The sequence below is a fragment of the Syngnathus floridae genome, unplaced genomic scaffold, assembly GCF_059516105.1.
Source record: "Syngnathus floridae isolate MCC-2025c unplaced genomic scaffold, RoL_Sflo_1.0 HiC_scaffold_25, whole genome shotgun sequence".
Taxonomy (NCBI): Eukaryota; Metazoa; Chordata; class Actinopteri; order Syngnathiformes; family Syngnathidae; genus Syngnathus; species Syngnathus floridae.
In genome coordinates this window covers 1,162,501-1,170,000 of record NW_028284054.1, presented here as the reverse complement: position 1 = coordinate 1,170,000, position 7,500 = coordinate 1,162,501, and the positions used below count along the sequence as shown (strand labels likewise).

Below are 7,500 nucleotides of genomic sequence, written 5' to 3'. Positions count from 1 at the left end.
TGCCAGTATTTAGCCTTAGATGGAGTTTACCACCCGCTTTGGGCTGCATTCACAAACAACCCGACTCCGAGAAGGCCGCGCCCCGGCGCGCCGGGGGCCGCTACCGGCCTCACACCGTCCCTGGGCAGAGCCTCCATCAGAAGGACTCGGGCCCCCTCCGGGCGGCGTCGGGCGCAACGACCTTCTGTACGCTACATTTCCCGCGCCCGAGGCCGGGCGGGGATTCAGCGCTGGGCTTCTCCCTCTTCGCTCGCCGCTACTGAGGGAATCCTGGTTAGTTTCTTTTCCTCCGCTTAGTAATATGCTTAAATTCAGCGGGTCGTCTCGTCTGATCTGAGGTCGGAAATGAGGGGGTAGTAGGCGCGGCCGGCCTGGCGGCCGGGCTCGCTGGATCCTTCCGCGCGAGCGGGGGCCTCCGCGGCGAACCCATCCCCGCGAGGGAGCGCGAGGCGCGGGATGCGCAATGGTCGTCGAAACGCCACCGGCAGCCGCGCCCCGGACCCGTGATGCGGGATGGGTCGACGGTGAGGAGGACGCCGCGCGGGTCTGCACTTAAGGGGACGAAGGCCGCCGAGGCGGCCTGCGAGCCCCCAGCCGCGGGGAGGCGAAGCGCTAGCGGGGCGACGGACGCATGCGCGTTGCCGCGCAGAGGTCAGACCGTCGCGGCCGTTTCGCCCTTCGCCGAACCCCGATTGATATGCAAGCGACGCTCAGACAGGCGTGGCCCCGGGACGGACCCGGGGCCGCAAAGTGCGTTCGAAGTGTCGATGATCAATGTGTCCTGCAATTCACATTAGTTCTCGCAGCTAGCTGCGTCCTTCATCGACGCACGAGCCGAGTGATCCACCGCTAAGAGTTGTACGTTTGTTTTGCGGAGGCGAGATCGGGAGCGGGCGGGGAGATGGCGTGACGCCGCGCGCGGACCCTCCACCGTCGCCACGAGGACGTCGGGGCTTGCCGGCGCGGTCGCCGCCGTCCGCCGCCGCGCTGACCCTCAGCAGCGCGCCGCGGTTTGCCAAGTTCCAGCGATTAAAAAATTGTTTTTTCCGGCCGACGCGCGACGGGTGCCACCCACCCGCCTCAGAGCGTGCGTGTGGTGTGGACATTGAACCCCCCACGGTCCGCCGAAGGCAGGCCGCGAGTTGGGTACCCGCCGCAAAGGGGTAAAGTTCCGAGTGGGCGCGCCGCGATGGCACCGGGCCCGACCCCGGCCGAGGCGCGCCCGGAGACTACTTCAGGACTGCGAGGGAGCGCCAGGCTGCCGGTTGAGCGCGCGCGCGGGGAGGCGGACGGTGACGTCGCGCGACGCTGGGCGACTCCGGTGTGTCGAACGGAGCCCCCAGCCGCGGGGAGGCGAAGCGCTAGCGGGGCGACGGACGCATGCGCGTTGCCGTGCAGAGGTCAGACCGTCGCCTGCGCGGGGGTCACACCCCCGCTCCGTTTCGCCCTTCGCCGAACCCCAAATCGCTCGGGTCACATACCACCGCCCGGGGGGCGGCTGCCGGTTGAGCGCGCGCGGGGAGGCGGACGGTGACGTCGCGCGACGCTGGGCGACTCCGGTGTGACGAACGGAGCCCCCAGCCGCGGGGAGGCGAAGCGCTAGCGGGGCGACGGACGCATGCGCGTTGCCGTGCAGAGGTCAGACCGTCGCCTGCGCGGGGGTCACACCCCCGCTCCGTTTCGCCCTTCGCCGAACCCCAAATCGCGCGGGTCACATACCACCACCACCCGCGCGCCGCCGCCGGCGCCGGGATCGTCTCTCTCGCGTGTTTGGCGCGGCAGAGATGAGGAGAGTCCGGACCGCACCCGCCGCGCGCCGGCGCCTCGCGACCCGCCCCGGACCCGGGCCCGCCGAAGCGGGTGGGTCTTTGTGGGGGGCCGGACGCCTGAGCCGCGGCCGGGAGCGCCCTTCCTCCGACATCCTCCGCTCATCGCTTCGGGCTAAGGGTCCTCGGTCCCCCCGCGCGCCCGCACCGACCGCCCGCCCCCCTGTCGAAGCTGGGGCGAGCGCGTGCGTCAGCCGCGGGGAGATTATCCTTCCCCCAGAGCCCTAGGCGGCGCTCCGGGCTAGGGCAGCGTCGGGGTCGTCTCGAACCACGTGCCTGAAGGCCGCCTCGCGCCGGATGCAGGCCCCGCTCTGTCGTGCGGTGTGACCGTCCAACGCGGGCATCGCTAGATTAGCCGTGGCCCCGATCCTTCCCCGCCGCCAGCCTTTCGCCCTCGGCGTGCGTTCGTTCGAAAGCGCGGGCCGCTGATCCCGCTCAGTTCGCTCCGGTAATGATCCTTCCGCAGGTTCACCTACGGAAACCTTGTTACGACTTTTACTTCCTCTAGATAGTCAAGTTTGATCGTCTTCTCGACGCGGCCGCCGGCTCCGTGACCGGCCCCGGCGGGGCCGATCCGAGGACCTCACTAAGCCATCCAATCGGTAGTAGCGACGGGCGGTGTGTACAAAGGGCAGGGACTTAATCAATGCGGGCTTATGACCCGCGCTTACTGGGAATTCCTCGTTGGTGGGAAATAATTGCAGTCCCCAGTCCCTATCACGAGCGGGGTTCATATGGTTACCCGCGCCTCTCGGCGCAGGGGATGTGGCACACACTGGTCTGCTCAGTGTGGCGCGCGTGCAGCCCCGGACATCTAAGGGCATCACAGACCTGTTATTGCTCAATCTCGTGTGGCTGAACGCCACTTGTCCCTCTAAGAAGTTGCCCGCCGACCGCTCGGGGGCCGCGTAACTATTTAGCATGTCGGAGTCTCGTTCGTTATCGGAATTAACCAGACAAATCGCTCCACCAACTAAGAACGGCCATGCACCACCACCCACGGAATCGAGAAAGAGCTGTCAATCTGTCAATCCTGTCCGTGTCCGGGCCGTGGTTCGGAAGTCCGTATACACAGCTGCACAGGTCGAGGTCACAGTCAGTCTGGCCGTAGGAGCGGGTGGATACAGGCTGGCGAAACCTCTGACAACTCCTCTGTGGAACATGGCGTCCGTCCACTCGTAATGAGGGTAGGGTCGGCGGGCGCCGCTTATGGGCCACAGCTCGTTGGGAGAGCGTGGTGATCAGTGCTCCCCGGCCTAATTTATGCGGAGTGGAGCGCTTGAAGGTCTGGGGAGCACGTTGTAGATGCTCGTTGAGGGTAGAGCATGCTTGGGTAACGAGTGAGGGGGCATGGGGGATCCCTGTGTGACGATACGGCAGGCAGTGGAGAATTGTTGGACCGCTGCTGCGCTAGTTGAGGAAGCAGGTCAGGAGCCTGAACTGACCGAGTCTCCTGCTTCGGATATCATGTCGGGCCGCGGGGCTGCATGGTGTCAATCTTGGCTAGTAGACCGCTCAGCGGCGGGTCCAGGCAGGATCGGGGATAGGCTCCCCGGGCTGGGCTCGTCGGGAAGCAACTGCGAGGCTGTTTGCAACATGACTGATACGCGGAGTCACTTGGTAGACCTTCGAGGGGTTCGAGGCCCGGGCGTTGTTGTTGCTGGCTGGCCCCCCGGGCTGGGTGTCACAGCGGGTGCGTATCCGCTGTGGGGGGGTTAAGCGGCACTGCGACGGCTGCGCTTATCGGCTCCGAGATTGTTCCCGAGGCTCGGTTCTGATCATCTTATCCTGCATGTCTTGGGAACTAAGCGATGTTTGACATGGAATTGGGCGATTTGTCGCCCGAGTGTGGACTGCTCGACAGGGTGGGTTGTGGTGGCACCTGTGCCCGGCTCACGTATTAGTATGGGTCCTCTCGCCCATGCGCTCGAACGCTGACGCCTGTATCCTATGGGGTGATTGCCGAAGTCGCCGCGCCGGCTCGTGCCTATGTGCTGACCCGGTCGATCTGCCCTGTGGAGGGACTTGTCTTACTCCTTTGGGCGGGTCGCCGGACAGATTCGGGCGTGGGTCTGTAACCAGGGGTATAGGTGGAAGGGAAGGGACGGATAGCGAAACGCGGGAGATGTGCCCAGGCTAGTCCGCGGTCTGGGAATTCATAGCTTTGCGTGCACATATGTGCTGGGCCTTCCTGCTATCCGTCTTGACTCCCAAATACAGGTTGGTGCACCTGGGATTTCCGTTGGTTCCGGAGTTGATGGGGCCCTCATGGCGTTATCCGTCTCTCTAGCTCGGTTCGTCCTGAGACGGCAGCGGCTTGCTGCTGCCGATATGGTGACGGAGCTGGATGAGTGGAGCGATCGTGAGGGTTTCCCCCCGGTAGGCGTGATCTCTTCGCTGTTCTAACATGCCGGAGAATGTTGCCGTGCTTGTGATGAGCTGGTGGCTTTTAATCTGGCCAGGGCGAGCGAGGGGAGCGCGGAGGGGGGTTGGATGGCCGCGCCGTGGGGAGTGTCCGAGTACGAAGGATAACTGTCTGCCGGGGCGATTGGTTGATGGGTCCTGAACCGTGTAACGGGGGTCAGCCTCAGCTTGCTGGGTGCTGCCTAACCGGGAGCGGGAACGGCTAGTCGGCGGTTGGTATTCAGTGGGCCAGTGCGGAGTCTCGATATGATTATACTGCGGGAAATATGCACACATTTCGTCTAGGCGAAGATGGCTGATCGTCCGCAATCATGCAACAGCGTCACGTTAGATGGCCGGTCTTGACGAGCAAGTATAAAACTCGAAAAGCATGCCGGTGTCGCGGTGTCGGCTCAGCCGGCGCTGCGCGCCGGCTTCGCCGGAGTAGCCTGACTTGACATCTCTTTAACGGTTCGTGGATAAATACATGATATATACAACTTATGCTCGCATTTACAGCCAAATAATACAAAATGAGCATTCGGTTATAAACATGGTATTCATAATGTTTATAGGTGATGTTAATATTTATATGTTTAATGTTTATAGGTGATGTTAATATTTATATATTTAATGTTTATAGGTGATGTTAATATTTATATATTTATTTTGTACATCATGTTACAGTTATACGACACTCGCTATTGGATCATGATGTGATCATGTCGGCGGGAGTCGGCCCGGGCTCCGGGTGAAGAGGCCGAATTCTCGCCACTCGCGGCCGACCGGGGAACCAGCAGAGGCGGACGCATCGCGGCGCGAGAGCCCTTGGCACTTAGAAAAAAATTGGCAAAAGTCGCTCCGGGCTCCAGGTGAAGAGGCCGAATTCTCGCCACTCGCGGCCGACCGGGGAACCAGCAGAGGCGGACGCATCGCGGCGCGAGAGCCCTTGGCACTTAGAAAAAATTTGGCAAAAGTCGCTCCGCGCTCCAGGTGAAGAGGCCGAATTCTCGCCACTCGCGGCCGACCGGGGAACCAGCGAAGGCGGGTAAGCTTTCTATGGAGCCCCGCCGGCTGGTCCGCGGGCCGAACGGGGTCCCGTCACCTACCGACAGCGGACGCCGACCCACGCCCGGCAGGAACCACCGAGAGGCGGACACGCTCTCCGACGAGCCCCGCCGGCCGGTCCGCGGCGGGAAATGCGCCCTCTGGCGGACACGCCGTTGTAAATGAATGGGCTTTGGCACTTAGTGCATTTTCGCAAAAGTTGAACCGCGCTCCGGGCGAAGAGGCCGAATTCTCGCCACTCGTGGCCGACCAGGGAACCAGCGAAGGCGGGTAAGCTCTCAAGAGAGCCCCGCCGGCTGGTCCGCGGGCCAATTATGGTCCCGCGAGTTACCGGTCGCGGCCCGGAATTCTGGCCGACTTGGGAACCAGCGAAGGCGGATAGGAAGTCGAGCGGGTCCCGCCGGCTGGTCCGCGGCGGGAAATGCGCCCTCTGGCGGACACGCCGTTGTAAATGAATGGGCTTTGGCACTTAGTGCATTTTCGCAAAAGTTGAGCCGCGCTCCGGGCGAAGAGGCCGAATTCCCGCTACTCGTGGCCGACCAGGGAACCAGCGAAGGCGGATAAGCTTTCTAGGGAGCCCCGCCGGCTGGTCCGCGGGCCGAACGTGGTCCCGTAAAGTACCGACAGCGGACGGCGACCCACGCCCGGCAGGAACCACCGAGAGGCGGACACGCTCTCCGACGAGCCCCGCCGGCCGGTCCGCGGCGGGAAACGCGCCCTCTGGCGGACACGCCGTTGTAAATGAATGGGCTTTGGCACTTAGTGCATTTTCGCTGAAGTTGAGCCGCGCTCCGGGCGAAGAGGCCGAATTCTCGCTACTCGTGGCCGACCGGGGAACCAGCGAAGGCGGGTAGGCTTTCAAGAGAGCCCCGCCGGCTGGTCCGCGGGCCGATTATGGTCCCGTCACCTACCGACAGCGGACGCCGACCCACGCCCGGCAAGGAACCACCGAGAGGCGGATAACGGCGCACACCGCGAACGGCGGGTGGCGGTCGCTGGGTGGCGGTCGGCTGGTGGCGGTCGGGGGGTGGCGGTCGGGGATGGTGCTTGGGGATGGTGCTTGGGACCGGTGGCGCCGGAGGCGCACACCGCGAACGGCTGGTGGCGGTCGGCTGGTGGCGGTCGGCTGGTGGCGGTCGCTGGGTGGCGGTCGGGGGGTGGCGGTCGGGGGGTGGCGGTCGGGGATGGTGCTTGGGGATGGTGCTTGGGACCGGTGGCGCCGGAGGCGCACACCGCGAACGGCTGGTGGCGGTCGGCTGGTGGCGGTCGGCTGGTGGCGGTCGCTGGGTGGCGGTCGGGGGGTGGCGGTCGGGGGGTGGCGGTCGGGGATGGTGCTTGGGGATGGTGCTTGGGACCGGTGGCGCCGGAGGCGCACACCGCGAACGGCTGGTGGCGGTCGGCTGGTGGCGGTCGGCTGGTGGCGGTCGGCTTGTGGCGGTCGGGGGGTGGCGGTCGGGGGGTGGCGGTCGGGGATGGTGCTTGGGGATGGTGCTTGGGACCGGTGGCGCCGGAGGCGCACACCGCGAACGGCTGGTGGCGGTCGGCTGGTGGCGGTCGGCTGGTGGCGGTCGGGGGGTGGCGGTCGGGGGGTGGCGGTCGGGGATGGCGCTTGGGGATGGTGCTTGGGACCGGTGGCGCCGGAGGCGCACACCGCGAACGGCTGGTGGCGGTCGGCTGGTGGCGGTCGGCTGGTGGCGGTCGGCTGGTGGCGGTCGGGGGGTGGCGGTCGGGGGGTGGCGCTTGGGGATGGTGGCGGTCGCCTTGTGGCGGTCGGGGGGTGGCGGTCGGGGGGTGGCGGTCGGGGGGTGGCGGTCGGGGGGTGGCGCTTGGGGATGGTGGCGGTCGCCTTGTGGCGGTCGGGGGTGGCGCTTGGGGATGGTGGCGGTCGCCTTGTGGCGGTCGGGGGTGGCGCTTGGGGATGGTGGCTGTCGCCTGGTGGCGGTCGGGGGTGGCGCTTGGGGATGGTGGCTGTCGCCTGGTGGCGGTCGGGGGTGGCGCTTGGGGATGGTGGTGGTGGTGGTCGCCTGGTGGCGGTCGACTTGTCGCGGTCGGGGGTGGCGCTTGGGGATGGTGGCTGTAGCCTTGTGGTGGTCCGGGGTGGCGCTTTGGGACCGGCGTCCGACGCAAAGTGCGTGTTGCGCGGCCCGGAGAAAGTTTCAGCCAAGGGCCCGCCGCTGGAGAAAATTTTAGGTACCAGGGGTGG

The 7,500-nt window shown here is 65.4% G+C and overlaps 2 non-coding genes across 2 annotated transcripts in view; both read right to left on the bottom strand.

Moving 5' to 3' along the window:
- The window catches only part of LOC148378876 (28S ribosomal RNA), a 4,367-nt gene extending 4,025 nt beyond the window's left edge, over positions 1-342 (bottom strand). Inside the window, exon 1 of the ribosomal RNA XR_015855595.1 lies at positions 1-342. This exon is cut by the window's left edge and continues 4,025 nt beyond it. This is a non-coding gene — a ribosomal RNA (28S ribosomal RNA).
- A 362-nt stretch (positions 343-704) lies between these two features.
- LOC148378875 (5.8S ribosomal RNA) lies at positions 705-858 on the bottom strand. The gene has a single exon (XR_015855577.1). It is a non-coding gene; the product is annotated as a 5.8S ribosomal RNA (ribosomal RNA).
- Positions 859-7,500: the final 6,642 nt, after the last annotated feature.